Raw genomic sequence first — 18,429 nt, 5'->3', positions numbered from 1 at the left:
AGCCTCTTCGTAGCTCTTCCTCTGGGTCAACTGTGGGAGATTATGAGTTCTGCACATCGGAGTGTTCCAGCTGAGACCAGATGGTCACGCAGCAGTGGGTGAGCCAAGTGCTGGACTGCCTGGGCTCAGTGGGGAACCTCAGCTTGCTCATGTACTAGCTCTGTGTTAAGAGGTTAAGAGCACGCTACTTAACCTCCCTGGGCTTTACTTTCCTCGTGGGCAAAAGGGCAAAATAGAGAAAGGAATAATGCCAACCTTAGAAAGGTTTGGCGCGGTTAAATAAAATGCCTCTGAAAAATCCTTAGAATGCTGCCCAGAATAATCCTAACCACGAAACCTGGACTGCCATGTGCTACCCAGGGGCCGTTGGGTAAGGAGCTGTAGTGGATGCAAGGGAACAGTGGGACCACAGCCTGCCCTTCCTCAAAGTTTTGTGTGCCATCACTGGAACAGTAAGAATCCTTTTGCAGGGTGTGCGATCCTCAGATCACATGACCTCTGCCCCACCTCAAATCCTGCGCGCTTCTTTTAGTCTCTGGATTGGTAATCCTGTGTTTCTCTGGCATTGAGTCTGCAAATTTACACAGTGTTTCCTTCTTTCTTAAGCCCCTGAACACATCAGGTTTTAACTGGGATGGTGAAAGAAGGGAGAATACAAAAGAAACCAGATCAGCAAATGAGAAGGAGGCTTTGACTTGGATTTGCATCTGATGACAACACCAAGGTGCCCTTGGCCAAGCATCCAATTTACCACTTTGCCTCTCACACTCCTGGTGAGTGCCTCTTGAGTCAAAATTTATCTTTCCTGATTACCTTTATATAACTCTTGGGCTAACACCATGCCCACCTGAGCAATTCAACACACCCATACAACAGTCAACATAATTAGTAGCATTTCTGGATCCAACACAACAGTCTTATACTGTGTATGATGGAGGAAGTGAATGACTCTAATTATACCTTATTAAATCTCATTAATCCTCATTAGAACCCTATTACTCTTTATAAGTGTGTTACTGGGGAAAAGAAAAAGAAATGCTGGTCAAGTCCCGTTATATTGGATGGGGACTGGGTGGACCCATTCTTACATTGGGTCTTACTAAGACCCAATACACCTTTGAGAAAGCACTTGTATGATGTACTCAGGTGAGAGATTATTATTTCAGATATGAGGAGGCCAGAAATACAAGGAAACAAGGTCCACAGCCTCGGAGTGCCTTCCAGGCAATAGCTGCCGAACATCACAACCTTTTTGATAAAGTAAATGGTGGTTTTCATGGTTGCTCGTATTTACAAATGTCAGAGGGAAAAAAGTCCGACTCAAACCTTCCAAGAACAGGCTTGCCTCTATTCAAACCAGTTCACCCAGTTCACATTTTTTTTTTTTTTTGAAGCTGTAAGCACATAGCAAGCTTTCTGGGCTTCCGGACAAGACTGGGAAGTAATTGTTAAAACTGCAGGGGTTCGATTCAGCAGGGGACACAGGAAGCTGCCCTGAAGCAGCTGATTGTCATCGCTAACTCAGGGCTCACTGTCAATGAGAACCTTCCAGGAACTGACTCTGGGGCCCTGAGAAGTTGGAAAGCTCTTCCCAGGGGGGGTCAGTGTTGCCTACGTATGTACACGTAGCCTGCTTCACTGCTCAGTGGGACAAAGGGAGTCAGGGCCCTATCTGGCGTCGGGAATCTGGCTGGGAGGCAAAGCATCCGGGGCCAATGCCTGGATCTGTGTCCTGTATGACCCTGGGCAAGTCATTTCTCCTCCCAGGGCTTCAGTTTTCTCCTGAGTGAAGTGAGCGGGCTGGGAAGTTGGTCTTTGCCAGCTCTACCATCCAGTAGGTTCTGAGTGTTGCTGGGAATCCAGGGCGAGGCTCAGGAAGACGATCCGAGAAGGGGATTCCTCGGCAGGGTCGCTTCTGCTCAGGCTCAGCGCCTTGTGTTGGCGCTTCCATTGTAGACACGGGTCTCCCCGTGTCTTCAGCAGCCCCTCCACTCAGCCGTTTCCTCCTTCTACGTCTGCTTCCTCTTCCTCCAGTGTAGGCAAAGCCTCCACACCTCCCTCTTTTCCTTCCTCCTTTGCAAGCTCCCCGCATCCCCGCGTCTCCTCCTCTTCCTCCCAGGAAGTAACATGCCCTCCGTGCGCCCACCTTCTGGCCTAGCCGCGGCCCCAGCGGGCGCCCCCTCCCCCGCCTGGCGAGCGCTGCGCGGCGGCCCGCGGGCACACGCTTTCCCATACCTTACATGGACAAATGCGTGCAGGCAAAGTCAGGAATTCAGGCCCCTGACGTCAGCCTCCAGCTCTCAGGGCACCGCACGGGAGCCCGAGGGGAGGGGGTGGGGACGGTGGGGAGGAAGGAGGGGGAAAGGCACCAACCAGCAGCAGCTCCAGCCCTGCCGAAGTTTCACTTTTTGTCTGTGGGTCCGCTCCCGGCCCCCGCGCGAGCTTTCCCGGGATAAGTAGCATTAGCAAGGAGGGGAGAGCCGGGCGCTGCAAGGTAAGGGCTGGCTGCACCGCCCGGGCGCTGGGCGCGGTGCGCGGTGCGCGGTGCGGGGCGCGGGGCCGGGCCTGTCCGGGGCCGGGGACAATGGGAGGGGGAGTGCCCGGGCACCTCCTCCTTCGCCTTTGCCTCCGCCTCCAGCCGCTGCCGCCGCTGCCGCCGCCGCTGCCCTGGCCGCCTCCTCCCCGAGGTATTGTTGCAAATCCTCCTTCCTTCCCCCCACCCTCCGCTCGCGGGCGCCTCGGGAACCCCCGGCCCTCCCCCGGCGCGAGCGCCTCCCGGGAAGCAGGCGCGCGGGGCGCAGGGCGCGGAGCGCGCGCCCAGCCCGGGCCGCAGGGCCCGCGGTGCGGAAGTGCCCGCCGCGGCGCAATCACGGGGTGCACGCATGGGGGAGGGGGACCCCGAGTTTTCGGGAAGCGTCGACCTGGGACTGGGCGGGGTTGGAGCCCTTCCCTGAGCGCCCCCTGCCCGGGCTTTTCTGGGCGTCTAGGGGGCGGGGCCACACCCAGCCGCTTGGAGCTTTCGCGGAATCTCAGTTGTCACGGTGGAAAGGGCCTAGGAACCCAGTCATTCTAGTCCCCCTATTTTACAGTCGGCGCATTTGAGGCCCGGAGACAAGGAGGGCCTCCCTGGAGTCACTCACTAGAGGCCGAGCCATAATCGACATAGATGGTTCCCTACTCCTGGTTCCTTTTCTGCAAGCATTTCTCTAACACTGTGTGCCAAGCGCTGTGTTGGCTGGGTGTGTGGGGTCGGAGAGGCTGATGGGGCCCAGGTCCTGCCCTCAGGGAGCGCTCATTCACCGGAGGTGCCCAACCAGACCCAGGATAAAGTGCGGAGTGCCTGGAGAAAGGCATGAATAAAGTTTGATTTCTCTCTTTGGAGGGGCCGCGCTCGGTCAAGGCTTTGAAGCATAGGGTGTTTTCTGAAGCCAGCCAGAGACAGGAAGGCCATTTGCGCGGGATGGGGGGGGGGGGGGGGGGGGGGGGGTGGGGAGGGATGAAGACCCAAGACGACTAAATAAATTGCGAAGAGAGGAGATGAAGCTGTAAATGTGGCTGTGTTGGGGGCGCGGGGTGCATGGAGCGGGGGGCGGGGGGTGGGGGGGGCATGAGAAGAGATAAGCACTGGAGTTGTGCTTGAGAAGTCTACAGAGCAACGCCTTTGGGACTTGTGCTCCAGGAACTGAAAGGTCTCTCTGACTTCCCTTCTCTTCCCTTCCCAGGGATCTGCTGCCTTCCTGCCTCCAACACAAAATGCAAAAATTTAGGGTCCTCTCTGAGCTACTTTCCTAGTACCAGACTCACTTAACTTTGTTTCCAGTACCCTTTTCTAAATTGTTTGCCTCCCGAAGAAACTCATTCTCACTAAGGTGTTAGTGACTTAATTAACGGCTTACCATTCCCAGCAAATTGCATTTTAGGGAAGACTTTAAGTAGAAGGGGGAAAGTAGCTGAATGCCCCCACCCCCACCCCCATTCCTCACCCTCCCACTCTCTTACAGGCAGGAAAACCAACACAGAGGCCCAGAGGAGGCGGGTGCTAGTTCTGGAGCCTACATTGAATAATGGTGGATGTTGGGGGGCCAGAACCCCAAACGGGGTTTTCTCCACTCCGCAACCAGCCTTCCTTCTTCCAGGTGCCTGCCAGCACCAGGAGTCAATTACAGGGAAGAGCCTGATCTTGCATTGAATCTTTGGGAGGCAGTCCCCCAGCCACAACACGGGGGCTTTTATAGTCTGGAATGTAGACTGTAGATGAGAGATAAGTAGTTGGGGTTAGCTGTCTGAGTGGTTGAGGGCCTGGGCCCTTTGGGTCAGGCATTCTCCCAGGCAGCAGGTGGGCCTAGAGTTGGCTTTGGGAATAGGCCTAGGGAGCTGAGTTGCTGGGCTGGTTACTATGCTGGGAATGAGGAGGACCCTTTTTAGGGTGACCTATTCTTGTGGAGAAGTCACAGTTCTAGGATGGCAGACAGTTCCAGGTAGTGGTTGGTGGAGGGGAGACTTCATTATGAAGCGAGTTGGGATCTGACTTGAAGTCCTCTTCTGAGGGTTTTGATCAGGCTGGGACATGATTGAGAAGGGAAGGAACTGGCGTGGGGCAGCGTCTTGCCCCCCAGTTCCAGCCAGGGAGGCAATAATTTGGTCTAAGAGTGTTCTCAGTGGGTGTTCGTTCATTTACTGCAAGTGCCTATTACGGGCCATTGGCAAATATGAGAAATTTGTAGCAGGTTTCTGTGTTTTACTGAAACAAATAAATTTTATTTCATCAACTCTAAAACACACTTTACATTTTAATGTCACTGAGGTCGGGTTCTCTTTTAATCACAGATGTGTCATAGCTGAGCAGTTTTTCATTCTAAGTTGACAGTGGTACATCTTACAGTTGATGGTTTAGATTTGATACAATTTGCTCATTACACCCTTTATGAATGTACAGGGCTCTGCACTTTATTAAACAGTTTCCCATTAGACATTCCATTTGGATATCAAAAAAAAAAATCTTTGGAGAATTGGGCCTGGCGACATCTTTCGTCTGCATGTGAACCTTTGCCCAAGGTCACATGGCTAATTAGAGACATGCTCAAAATTACAGCCCTGAACTTTGACTCTTGGTGTGTTAATATGTGACTTTACTTCGCTGTGACCCTGGTGCCGATTAATGGGGAAGGGGGGAGAGTCAGACTGGATTTGATTTCGGAACTGTGGCTCAGGATGCTGCCATGATGATGGGTCTTTGGCCAAGACGGAAGATGCCTGGTGACAGGGTAAAAGCAAGGGATGGAGCACACAGCTATTTTTACACAGAAAGGAGAAGCGCAGTGCGTGAAGCACAGAATTTCTGGAGCCAGCCTCCACAGTGAACCAGGAACGGGTTGGCGCTGGGAGTACAAAGATGAGGCCACACAGTGCCTGCCGTTGAGGAGCACGTGTGTGTGTGTGTGTGTGTGTGTGTGTGTGTGTGTGTGTGTGGAGGGGGGGTTGCTGTTACAGGGGGTATGTTCTGGCTACTCTGCACTGAGGAGGTTTGACTTCAGGGAAGCAACCACAGAAGGAGTTGTGTCTGAGGAGAATCTTTAGGGCTAAGCAGGAGTTGTGCCCTGGGGAAGAAGCTCTGGGCCGAGACAGGGCTGTGAGGCCTTTTGCAGTCCTAGGGAAGGTTTATGCCTCAGGCTGTGTTTTGAATGACCAGCGTGAAGGGGGGCTGTGGGAAATGGAGATGTGATTTTAAATTTAATTTGCTACGTAGATTTAAATTTATCTTGCAGGCTAAAGGGACATTACTTGCTTCTCTGGAAATTGACTTGAGAACGAGCCTGGGCAGGGGTTCCGGAACCCTCCTTGTCACTGGGATTAGGTATCTGGGAGGTAATGCAGGAAGCACGGTGACACATTGAGTAACTGAGAGTGAACCTGAGACTTTGACCCTGGTCAGTAATAGGGAGTCTTAGCTCAGGGTGCGCCTCGGTGGGTGGGTGGGCGTGCACTGGTGGGGACTTTTCCTGGAATGTGGCGTTGGAAGGCTGCGCCTTGCTGGAAGAAACCCAGGCGAAGAAGGAAGGGTGAGGCTGTGCTGCAGGTGGGAAGCAGCTCTCTGGGTGGAAATCCGTGGGCTCGAAGGTGTGTGTGCAGCAGAGGTGAGGCGAGGAAGGAGGGAACGGACGTGTGTTGTGGGAGTCCGGTCCACTCTCCCTGGATGCGTGGTGGGAATGGGCTGGTGCATTCCTGTGCGGGTCACGGAAATGAGAAAGAACACTGATGTGGTGTTCGCCTCTCCTCACTCTCTGGGAATAGGGTGGGTGGCAGGCGAGTTAATGGGATTCGTGCTTGTCAGCAGGGAAAGCGCAGGATTGAGGCTAGAAAACGTGGGTCTGCTTAGCATTCTTAACAATAATAGTAATAATAATATAATAATAATTTTGACGGTTTTCTGAGTGCTTCTCATCTGCTTACGTAATTCTCCTACTGGTTGGTGAAGGGAAGCTTTATGATTATCCGTCTCATTGTGCAGATGAGAAAATGAGTTTTTGGCCAAGTAAGGTCACGCAACTGCTAGTCCATGGCTAAGTGTCCAACCTTCGCCTGAGCTGTAGCTTCTTCACGCTTCTCTCCGGTGTCCACAGAATGAAAATCAATGGTGTTTTCTAGTGTTTTTCCTTGGCATTGAATTCAGTGCACATTCACGGGGCCCGGTGGGATCACAGTTGAAGGGCTATGTGGGTGACCAGGCTTCTCAATGCCACATTGGTGCTGCCGGGCCCCTTCTCTCGTAAGATACTACCGTTCCCTCTACCCTTTGGGTGTCTTCTCTCCCCAAACCTACCTGGCCGGAGACAGTAGAGCCTCTCTAGCAAACCATCCCCCATCATTGTTCCCTCCTCAGCCCTCTGTCGCGATAAGGATTTGCTGTATTCCTGGAGAGAGGCGGTTGGGGAGATGGCAAAGTTGGGAAGCGAGGGAGGGTTTTGATTCCTGTTAGTGCCCTGGATCTGTGGCTCCTTCAACAAGGCTGGGTGTCCCCTGGAGTTGAGTGGAATAGCTCCTGTTGGATCCTGCCCTTCCTTGGGTCATGCAGACCCCTTCCTGAAAGATGGCTTTCTGGCTCAGGACTCTGAGAGATCAACTTCAGTTCTTCCTGTGGCCCACCTGCCTCGGGTTTGTCGTTTGCATTTCGATGACTCACAGATAAAGGTATCTTCAGGTAGAAAAGACAGAACCTAGAAATGGCACTCAACAAAGTCAGCAAGACCTTGGCTGGGCTGCCTGGGTGGCTCAGGCGGTTGGGTGTCCGACTTCAGCTCAGGTCATGATCTCACAGTTTGTGAGTTGAAGCCCCGCATCGGGCTCTGTGCCGACAGCTCAGAGCCTGGAGCCTGCTTCAGATTCTGTGTCTCCCTCTCTTTCTGCCCCTCCCCTGCTCACACTCTGTCTCTCTCTCAAAAATAAATGAACATTAAAAAAAATTAAAAAAAAAAAAGACTTTGGCCGTCTTATCTCCAAATCCCTCTGGTCTCTGGTGCTTTGAAGATGTTCAGTCCTGTTTGTTAAATGAATGAACGACATTTACTGACACGATATAGGCACTGGTCACCACCTGGCTTTATATGCTTGCTAGTCTTTGTTTCCCCTCCACTGTAAAAGAAGCTTCACGAGGATCGCAAGGATGCCTGCTTTGTTAATGGCCATATTCCCAGGCCCAGAAGAGTGCCTGGCACATGGCAGATGCTTTGGAAATACTGGTTAGATGAAGAAAGGGATTGACTTGGTTCACTGCAACCACACAAGAGCAGTGATGGGGGAGAGGGACTTTTACTGACCCAGAAGCTTGGGTCCGTGGAGTCCCAGGATCGGATTGAGAACCAGCTATGCTACGGCTGCCACAGTCGCACTGCTAGGGTGAAGACCAGGGTCTGGGAATGGAGAGGGGAGTCTCTCAATGCGCCATCCTGAGGGTGAGTGCAATTGTAGCTGTTCTTTTGCTTTCCCTCCCACAGCCAGGTGGTTGCATTGTTCTGGAACATTCTTCTGTTTTCTCAATCTGTGCCTTTGCCTGACCGTGGTCTCTGCCTGTTGTAAACCCATGACCCTTTAAGCTCAAGGCCAAACCCCGCCTTGTGCCATGATGCCATTCCCTCCCTGACTCTTTGTCCCCTTCTCCCCCACCTATATGTGTGATCACATACACCCCGATCTTTTGTATTCAGTGAAGCTCAGGTGAGTGATTAACATATGCCCCACGGAAATGCTGGATACTGGCTGACAAAGACCACTGAGGCTGTGTCCCTACGGATCTTTATTCCAGTATAGGAGAGAGACTAAAACAGAGCATGGTGAGGCCCTACTAGAAGGATGAACAAAGGGCTGATAGGAGCACTAGGAAGGGAGTGACCCACTACCTGGAAAAATAGGCACATGCTCAGAGAAGAAGACATCGGGTTGGGTTTTGAAGAGTGAGTAGGAGTTCCTATGGTGGACAGGGATGGAAGAGTTTTCTATACAGAGAGACCTCGATGTGCAGTCCTGAGGCTTTAAAAGTGTTTGGTAAATGGAAAGGTGTTTTTGGAGTTCGCCGTGAATGATGGGGCTGGCCTGGGAGGGTTAGACGGGAAAAGGCTGGCAGGAGGAACAAGGATGACGGCAGTTGTGGGGAGCGGGAGGGCTTTTGTTACGTCTTGAGCAAAGAAGGCTGTTGGTGGATCTGTATTTCAGAGAGCTCTAGTGGCAGAGTGGCCCAGAGGCAGGGAGTCCCTTTAGGAGGCTGCTGATGTGTTCCAGGGTGGGTGATAGCGGGCCTGTACCAGCCAAGCAGAGAAGAGGAGGAAGAACGGGTTCCAGGAGATGTTTGCTGTCAGAATCATAACAGGTAGCTTAGTGCCTCCTCTTGTCCTAATTATTTGCCAGCTTATCAGCCTTGGCTTTCATGTGAGCCAGGCTTGGAGGCAGTAGAAGCTGCGAGCTGGCAACCAGTTCCTGCCTTAGAAGTGTGGGCTGGGCCTCGGTGGCCAGAGCAACCCGATCCCTCGTTGCCCAGGTGAGGAAACCGAGGCCCTGGGAAAGGGACACAGGGCTCGGTCACATCCTTGTCAGGTGAGCCTGAGTCGGACATCAGCCCATACTCCCAGGCCAGACCTCTTTCAAAGGTGGTTTTGATTCTTTTTCTGCTGAGCCTGGCCTGACACATGCCTTCTCTGCTCCCCACTGTCCCCCCCCCCACAACTCTGCTTTAGAAAATTCCAGAGGGGGTACAGCTTGGAGATCACTGTTACTGGGCTTGAACCTTATGCTTTACACTGTGAAACAAACTGATCACGATGGCTGTTTGAGTGTGTGTGTGTTGGGGATTGATTTCTTTTACTGCCATGTATGCCCTTCCCTTTTTTGCAAGAACCAAGGTTCTGACTCCATGGTAACTTCAAGTTTCCTTGCTTGTGACAACCCTCAGCCCCAACCCCACCCATCCCCTTTCATTTTTACGTATTTTTGCTTGCATAAAGGTTTTCACGCTGCCGGTATGAGATCCATTACAGGGTAGATCCTCCTACCCATCGCAGCCCATCTCAGAGAACCCGTGGTCTTTCTAGCACTTTTTATGTGGAGGATGCATTTTACTATCATTTTTATTACTTAGCTCCCGATTGCAATCTAAAAGATGGGTCAGCAGGATTAGTCTTGTCTTGCAGAGTGTGGGCAAGAATTCAGGCGTGGAGAGCCTTCCCATGGGGTGCTCGGCTTTACGTGGCGGAATAAGAATCCCACCTCCCAAGCTCCTGTCCTGCTCCTTAACTGTTGGGAAGCGTGAGAAATTGACAGGAACGTCCTTAGCAGGCCTTATGCATAGGCAGGAAACTATCAGTATTACTTCACCGTGTGCTAATTAATTAGCATTCGCTGCCTGTGTCTGACTTTGGAAGTCAACTGACAATCAGGTTGGAGACCCCAAACTCTGAGGGTCTGGGCTTTGCCATGCTATCATTTTCACAGTACCATCACCAAAGGATTTTGGTGTATGGAAAGCATATACCTCTGTTTGAGCCACCCACTAGCCCTGTGATCTTTTTTTTTTTTTTTTACAGTTTTATTTATTTATTTATTTATTTATTTATTTATTTATTTATTTGAGACACAGAGGGAGAGAGTGGGGCAGGGACAGAGAGAGAGGGAGAAGGAATCCCAAGCAGGCTCCGTGCCGTGAGTGCAGAGCTTGATGTGGGACTCCAGCTCATGAACGAGGAGATTGTGCCCTGAGTCCAAACCAAGAGTTGGGTGCTCAACCCGCTGAGCCACCCAGGCGCCCCTAGCCCTGTGATCTTAAGTAAGTTCTGGAACATCTCTGAGCCTCAGTTACCTTCAAACAGAGATCTTACATCACAGTGCATTTGTGAGAACCGGAGGAGCTCCCTTCCCAGTGCTTACTGTATTGCAGTGTGGCCGTATAGCGTGCCGTGTGGCAATTTCTGGTGCCCAGCATGGTGTGTAGCAGACGGTGGTGGTACTTTACCCTACTGGCAGTGGAGATCATGGGATTTAGACCCAGACAGTGCCAAGTTCCAATCGTAGCTGTACCGCTTAATGGAGACTGCTCCCTGGTGTGGTCACAGGCGTGAGTTGGCAGGTCCCTCATTTTTTGACTTCTTAGTGACGAGGGCGTCGCTGTTGAGAACAGCGCGCCCTGCAGAGTGAACCGTGTGCCACAGACATCCATGACACTTCCGTGCTGTCAGAATGGCTTTTGACCAGTGAATGGTCGTGCGGTGTCCCTTCTTCCATTGCAACCATCCCACTCTTCACGGGGTTTGTGCCTTTCAGCCCTGTGGGGTTTGCTTCTATTGCAGTAATTGCTTGGGTCACGGCCTCACATCAAAGCCCCCTGTGGTTACAATGGAAAACTGGTATGGAGGGGCGGGGCCATTCCTCCCTCTGAAGCTTGTGTGGGAACCTTTCACGGGGCAGGTCAGCAAGAGGATCAGGACAGGGTGGGGTTATTTCACTGACCTTCAAGAATTGTGTGTTGGCCTTGTTCCACCGCCCAGCATGGACCCTTTTCCTGCCATCGCCACTGTGAGCATTCCTCAGTCGCTCAGGCCATTCTCCAGCAGATCAGCTGCCCCGTTGAAAGACTCGGGGAGGTGGAGGTGACCCCCTTAGGAGAAGATGGCTGTGGACATATGGTGAATGTTTTGGCATCTTTAGAAGACCACTTTGTGGATATGAAGGGATCCCCGTCCTTAACGCTAGCCTCAGTTTTCTGGTGGAGAAATGTAGCCGTAGCAACAGTATTTAGCTAACAGGCAGAGGGACCGTCCTCCTTGGGCTGTCCTGGCTTCTGTCTGGGTCCTAGCATAGAATTGACAGTGACCCCTTTTCACTCCCAAAGGTGTTCTGATTGGGAGGATAGATTGTCTGGTTGCCGCACCTGTAGATGAGTGTGGAGGGAGCTAGGGCAAGGAGTGAGCGTGAGACTAGGTCTATCGTGTTGCCTTAGCAAACACCCACTGTTTTTGCTACAGGAGATGCTACGTGCTCGAGCAGTGTTGGTTCCACGAACTACTTCTGTAAGGTGAAGTTTGGGGATGCCTGAAGGAGACGTCACGATTGCACGCGCACAGGGTTTATCAGGGTTGATACAAACACGTTAATGCTTGTCAGAGGGTAGGAAGGGGCCACCACAAGAGCAATTACTGTAGAGGACTGATGTGCGCGCGCACTGGCACGTGTGGGACTTTGGTGGAAGGGCTGGGTCTTAGGTTAGACGTTGAAGGACGTGAAAGCTTCGTCCAAGATGCAACAGGGCAGCTAAAATGGCTCTGGCTAGTAAATCTGAAGCAACAAGATGGATCCTCTGTCCCCGTGTATACTCTAGCTGGGTTTTTGAATCATTTATTTTCCATTCATTGGCCCATCTTGATAATGATCTCTGACTGTCACCGTGGAAGCCCCAGTGCGGTACTAAATTCTGTGCCAAGAAGTCACTAGAGTAACCCGTGCGTATTCTTCCGAATGAATTTCCACAGAAGATGGTTCTTGTGAAGTTCCTGGGAAGCAAATCAAAACTTAGTTGGCGCCTGGAGCTTCTGCCTTGTTTGGTATGAGAACAAGTCATTTGCAAGAGCTGCAGCAGGGAGTTGCCACCAACAGGGCAGGGTGTGTGTGCCCTGACTCGTGGGAAAGTCAAACTGCAGTGACCTGGAGGGTGAGTGGCACCTTTTCTTAGAATGAGGTGAAAGGCAGGTCAGCTTTTCAGATGTCTGGTCATTTCCAGTCTGGAAACTTCTTGGCCACAGACTAGCAGCTTCACTTGGAGACTATTAGGGTTCCACTGATGATAGTGGAACAGAACCCTAAAGATACATTTATTTGCCCGTCGATCTGATGCACTGGTGTCCTTGCTCACTCATCATGCCAGAATGATGAGTGTGAATGAATGAGTGACATTCTCGTCTGGGTTTTGGGGATGCAAACTGTGTACAAGAAAGTACCTGGTGGCTCTGATTGGGTGGTGACTAACTCGAGGGACCTGGGGGAAACTTCACAGATGAAGAGACCATCATTTAAATAGGCTTTGAAGGATGAGTGGGAATTTGGTAGGCAGGAGGAACACAGGGTAGTTAAGCAGGGGAAATAACACGGCAGAGACACAGACGTGAGAAAGTGTACCACACCTTGGAGAAGTGGAGTCATGGGGGATAGACTGCATAGTACAGAGGCCATGGAAATGAGGGTGAAAAGTTAGGGTGGGGCTGAGATTGAGAAAGGGCTTGATTGCTGAGGAGTTGAGTCTGCACTATGGAAGGAGCATCAAGTAGGGTGAACTGTGCTTCAGGAAAAAAGTGGTAGGCTGGATGGGGAGGGAGGGTACTCGAGATGGCAACATGGGCTGCAATAGCCCAGGCAGAAGACAAAGGGAAGCTGAATTAGGGCTGATGCCATGGACGTGGTGGATGTTTCACAGGTAAAATAGAGGTCACCCCATCTTCTTGTTTAAATAAAAGGAAACTCAGACCCTGAGCAGATGATACATGCAAAGTCCCCAGCCCTGGTTGCAGCATAACCTCCAGGTCGTCCCATCCAATGCCCAGTGTCTGTAGAAGGGTGACAGAGTGCATGGCTGTTGAGATAGCTCTTTGTCAAGGGGAAGATCTCTATCCCTTTTTATCTTTTAAGAATTCCATGAAATCTCTTGATTCTGAATGGAATTGGTTCTTCCTAGGGTTATTAAATCTCTAATCACTGGAGATGTTCAAGCAGTGGCTGATTGGAATGTTAGTGAAAACGCGGGTATCGATGGAAGACTTGATATAGAAATGTCTTTGAGGCCTGCCCAATCTGACTTTTTCCCTTCCTTCCTTCCTTCCTTCCTTCGAAAAGATATTTGTAACAATCTTACCTGGAGGTCCTCTGTCCATTTGGCTTCTCAGGATCCTCTTAGCTAAACTGGATAAATGGCAGAAGAAGTTAAAAATGGATGATCAAGCACTAAGAGTGGTGGGCTATTTTTCACACAGAGTGTCGAGGGAGTGACCATTTTGGTGCCAATAAGTTAACACACACTCAACTGAGCTCTTTGTGGCCTAGACTGGCCTGCATGATACTGATCAAAATGGAAGATGGTTGTGCTTTTCTACTAGTCGTCATTTTTATAGTGCTTTGCAGTTAATCATGTGTTTTCCTATGAATTACAGATAAATCCCCTCAACAGTGCTGTGAGTAGTTATTACTGTCCAGGTTTTACTGACCAGGAACGTGAGGTGAGAGATTACATGACCTTCCTAGGGCCCATGCTAGTCGGATGGTGAGCCAAGACTTCGACTTGAGTTTTCTGTTAGCACAATTTTGGATTCCTCCTGTTCCCAGCCCGTGCCGATCCCTGGGACAGCTGTAGCTTTGTTTATATTCGTATCCATTGTGGATCCTGATGTGTGGCAAGAATTTAATAAGTGTTTGTCAAATGACCATATGAACAAATTAATTGTATAAACAAATAAATGAGAACTTGAGTTGTAAGAATATGTTTACTAGTGAAAAAAACCAAATTCATCTCATGTAAACCATTAATCTGTTATCAAAAGACAAAAAAAACCTCTTTTAGAATGTATTTACTCAACTACATTAAACACACACACACACACACACACACACACACACACACACACCAAAAACCTCCCACCAAAACTTTTTGTACCTCAAAACCACTCTCTTATTTCTTATGAGACCATAACCCTCATCTTAACCCCGCTCCCAAAGTGCGTGTCCACTTTTTTCTATGTGTACAAAATTTCCACTTAATATTATTACGGAAGTCTTACTTTTTTTTTTGGCCTGGAATTTATATATATCTTTTACATAACTAAAACTTTGTTGAAATCAACAAATCCTGCTTTAAACATTACCTATGTGGACAGTAGGATAGTTTTCAATTTGAAAAAAAGTTAAATGCAATTCAATATGTTAACAAATGCAGTGTAAACATTAGTGGGCAAATACCTCTTACTTCCTTCTTTACATTTTTTTTTTAAGTTTATTTTTGAGAGAGAGAGAGAGACAGTGTGAGTGGCGGAGGGGCAGAGAGGGAGGGAGACATGGAATCCGAAGCAGGCTCCAGGCTCCGAGCTGTCAGCAAGAGCCGGATGTGGGGTTTGAACCCACAAACTGAGAGGTTATGACCTGAGCAGAAGTTGGATGCTTAACCGCCTGAGCCACCCAGGCACCCTGCTTTTACTTCTTTCTACCGTATTATTTAATAAAGACAACTATTTTCTGTGGCACTTCCACTTATCCCTTACAGTGGTTGCTATTCTGTCCCTTGCATTATGTGTTTATGTGAATTTATTTCTATCTCCTCCTGGATGCAGTAGAAAAGGCAAGGATGGTTGGAGACAGGTTCAAATCACGGTGCTGCCATTCGTTAGCGATTGTGACCTTGTATTGGTTCGTTAGCCTCTTCTTTGAAAGGGGATAATAGTGCCTTCCACGTAATGTGGCTGTGAAAGGAATTCTGTGGTCAGTGGATTAAAGCACCAACGCCTGCCATGTGCTGCTGGAGAATGTTCTCTCTGTCCTCTTTCTCCCTGACAACCCACCAGATGATAAGACAACCGTGATCTTTTCCCTGCATTTCCCTGTAGAGCATGAACCATAGCAGGTAGACCCTAAGCAAATGTTTATGGGCTGGCTGAACAAGTTTGGGTTCTTTCGAAGGAGAATTACCGGCACAAAATACTGAATATCTCTAATACTTTTCATACCAGTTGCCATTCAGCCTCCAGCAGAGTCATTAGCAGTGTGTGAGTCTGCTTGTTTTTCTAGATCTTCACTTGGATTTAATTTTATAACATGTATTTGTCTTTGCTAAATTAATATGTAAGAAATGGTGTTTCATTATTGTGTTAGTTTGCATTCCTTTAATTACTGAAGAGATTTCTCACGTGGTAGTTTAGAGTATGTGTTTTCCCCTTGTGTGCATTGTCAAATAGCAGTATTTAAGTGGGTTGGAGAAGCTTGGTATGAAGGGCTAAAAATGTTTAAATTTTTTTTTTTATTAAATAAGCTCCATGCTCAACGTGGGGCTTGAACTCACGATCCTGAAGTCAAGAGTTGCATGTTCACTGCCTGAGCCAGCCAGGCACCCCACCTCAATGTTTAATGTTTTGAGTTGCCTACTCTTTATTTATGTATTTATGCCTACTCTTTATTTATTTATGTATTCCTTCCTTCCTTCCTTCCTTCCTTCCTTCCTTCCTCCCTCCCTCCCTCCCTCCCTTTCCTCCCTCCCTCCCTCTCTCCCTCCCTTCCTTCCTTCCTTCCTTCCTCCCTCCCTCCCTCCCTCCCTTTCCTTCCTCCCTCCCTCCCTCCCTTCCTTCCTTCCTCCCTCCCTCCCTCCCTCCCTTCCTCCCTTCCTTCCTCCCTCCCTTCCTTCCTTCCTTCCTTCCTTCCTTCCTTCCTTCCTTCCTTCCTTCCTTCCTTCCTTCCTTCCTTCCTTCTGTGATTATTTAGCACCTACCCCATGCCAGGCTCTGTTCAGGGACTACACATACTACCAAAAAATGAGTAAATGAGTGAAGTCAGTAGTCTCCAACCCAGCCTCCTCGTTTAACATGAGTGGTTGCCGAGGCCTCAGGAGAGTGAGGTTAATTGCCCAGCGCCATTGGTGCATTCAGTAGTGGACCCAACCATTTATTTTAGCTATGATTTCTTATGCTTTATATCAGTAGCCCTTTAAGCCGTGGAAACAACCTGGAAATTTCAGAATTGTGACAACTAAGCAACGTCTCCAAACTCTACGCTGAGAATGCAGAGATCTGATTTTTGGTTTAGCAAATATATTCACTTGACTCTTCAATTTATATACGGAAACTCGGTCCTAGACTTCTCTGCCTCTTACGTTTATGTTAATTCTTCTAAATTCTTGGCTTTTTTTTTTGAGTCTGTTTGTTTATTTTGAGAGGGGGAGAGAGAGAGAGGGAGAGAGGTGGAGAGAGGATGCCAAGCAGGCTCTGCACTGTCAGCGCAGAGCCCAAGTGGGGCTGGATCTCACGAACCATGAGCTCATGACCTGAGCTGAAATCAAGAGCCCGATGCTCAACCACCGGAGCCACCTAGGCGTCCTACATTAAAGTTCATTCTTTTTTTTTTTTTTTCAACGTTTTTTATTTATTTTTGGGACAGAGAGAGACAGAGCATGAACGGGGGAGGGGCAGAGAGAGAGGGAGACACAGAATCGGAAACAGGCTCCAGGCTCTGAGGCATCAGCCCAGAGCCCGACGCGGGGCTCGAACTCACGGGCCGCGAGATCGTGACCTGGCTGAAGTCGGACGCTTAACCGACTGAGCCACCCAGGCACCCCTAACGTTCATCCTTAAATGAATAAACTTAATCATAAAAAAAATTTTTTTAACATGTGTTCATTTTTGAGAGACAAAGTGTGAGTGGGGGAGGGGCAGAGAGCTGGAGAGAGAGAGATAGGGGGACACAGACTCCGAAGCAAGCTCCGGGCTCTGAGCTGTCAGCACAGAGTCTGATGCAGGGCTCAAACCCACAAACCGTGAGAGATCATGACCTGAGCTGAAGTCAGATGCTTAGCTGATTGAGCCACCCAGGCGCCCTGAATTAACTTAATTATTAAAGCAGGACTAGAAAACAAAACAACCCCAATCCATGTAGTTTGGACCAGATGTAAACCTTTTTGGACATGTTTTTTGGTAAATGGAAACAACAGATGACATTTCTCTATCAAATAAAATAGTCAATTTAGATTTAATAAGGCAGTTATCTTCAGGTAATAAAAATTCAACTAACTTGCCATAACTATCTTGTTTAAAGTCAATTAAGAGCCTCATAGTCTTTACTTGCTGGGTAAAATTTAATAGAACTTCAGTTAAGCATTTATTGCTTATTTGATTCAAAATGAAGTTAATCACCACAGTTGGTAGCAACCACTGAGTATTTAATTAACATTCAGCAAACTATCTTATTAAGCCTAAATTAGATACAGACAGGTCTTGTTTATCCCCATCAGTCTGCAAACATCATTTCCCCACCTCCCACCCTAAAGGGCCTTTGGTTTTCCCTTGGCTTTCCTTTTCTGATTTGTCATCTTCCTTTTTCTTCTGGTAGATACCCGACTTGGGCAAAGGAGGAGGGAAAGAAGTAGGAATCCATCATGTCAGGAGAACTCTGGCTTAGGGCACAGCTGAGCGCCTTCTGTTCCATTCTGTTCTGTTCCATTCTTCAAGAATCACTGAGCACCTTCTTTGTGCAAGACCTTCTTTTAAAGCACCTTTGCGTAAGACATTCTTTTACACACTTTGGACAATCTAGAGGAAGTTATGTGGACATAGTTGGCTCTATTTTCTCCTCTTAGAAATGAGATGATTGGGTTTAACAGATTCATCGAACACATATTTATTGGCCTACAGTTCATAAAGCACTTTGCTGTGTGTCATAATGATTTGCAAAAGGTCCTTGCTTTGAAAGAAGACACACAGTCTCTTAGGACAGGTGTGGTGGAATAAATATTGGGCAAGATGATGGTGCCCCTCAGAATGCTGCGATTCTGCGAGGTTCTGTTTCCCAAAGCGTTAAGACTGGTCTATGAGAAAAAGGTTCCATAGCCAAGTAAGTCTGGTAAAGTCCAAGGTAAACAAAATTAAATGGATATCTTTACCATGGGACTCTCTGAACCTTTAGTAACCTAATGCACACTGTGACCTCCCAAGAGGTTTGTTTCTCAAAGTTATTTGATCAGAGAGTCCCTGTATCACCACCCTCCTCCTGTTTTCCTTTTTTTTTTTTTTTGAATTTTTAAAAATTATCCCCGTAGGGCATTTCTTAGGCTTAGTGTTCCAGTGTGCTTTGGGGAATGCTGCTGTGAGCCATGGGATCCCGTCCATAGCATCTGAACCTCGAGGGGCACTCAGGCACGCACCGTAGTCACTG

The 18,429-nt window shown here is 49.0% G+C and overlaps 1 protein-coding gene across 4 annotated transcripts in view; it reads left to right on the top strand.

Annotated features, from left to right (window-relative positions):
• The first annotated feature begins 2,236 nt into the window (after nt 1–2,236).
• The window catches only part of LOC122491615 (LIM domain containing preferred translocation partner in lipoma), a 679,043-nt gene continuing 662,850 nt past the window's right edge, over nt 2,237–18,429 (top strand). Inside the window, exon 1 of one of the 4 annotated variants that reach the window (XM_043594610.1) lies at nt 2,237–2,494. The gene's annotated coding sequence lies outside the window, so the exon portion shown is untranslated. Of the gene's footprint in view, nt 2,688–18,429 lie in introns of all 4 variants that reach the window. The other 3 variants (XM_043594613.1, XM_043594611.1, XM_043594615.1) reach the window with 3 other exon arrangements.

The sequence above is a fragment of the Prionailurus bengalensis genome, chromosome C2, assembly GCF_016509475.1.
Source record: "Prionailurus bengalensis isolate Pbe53 chromosome C2, Fcat_Pben_1.1_paternal_pri, whole genome shotgun sequence".
Taxonomy (NCBI): Eukaryota; Metazoa; Chordata; class Mammalia; order Carnivora; family Felidae; genus Prionailurus; species Prionailurus bengalensis.
The sequence above is the reverse complement of the archived record's forward strand: the minus strand, read 5'-3'. Positions and strand labels throughout refer to the sequence as shown.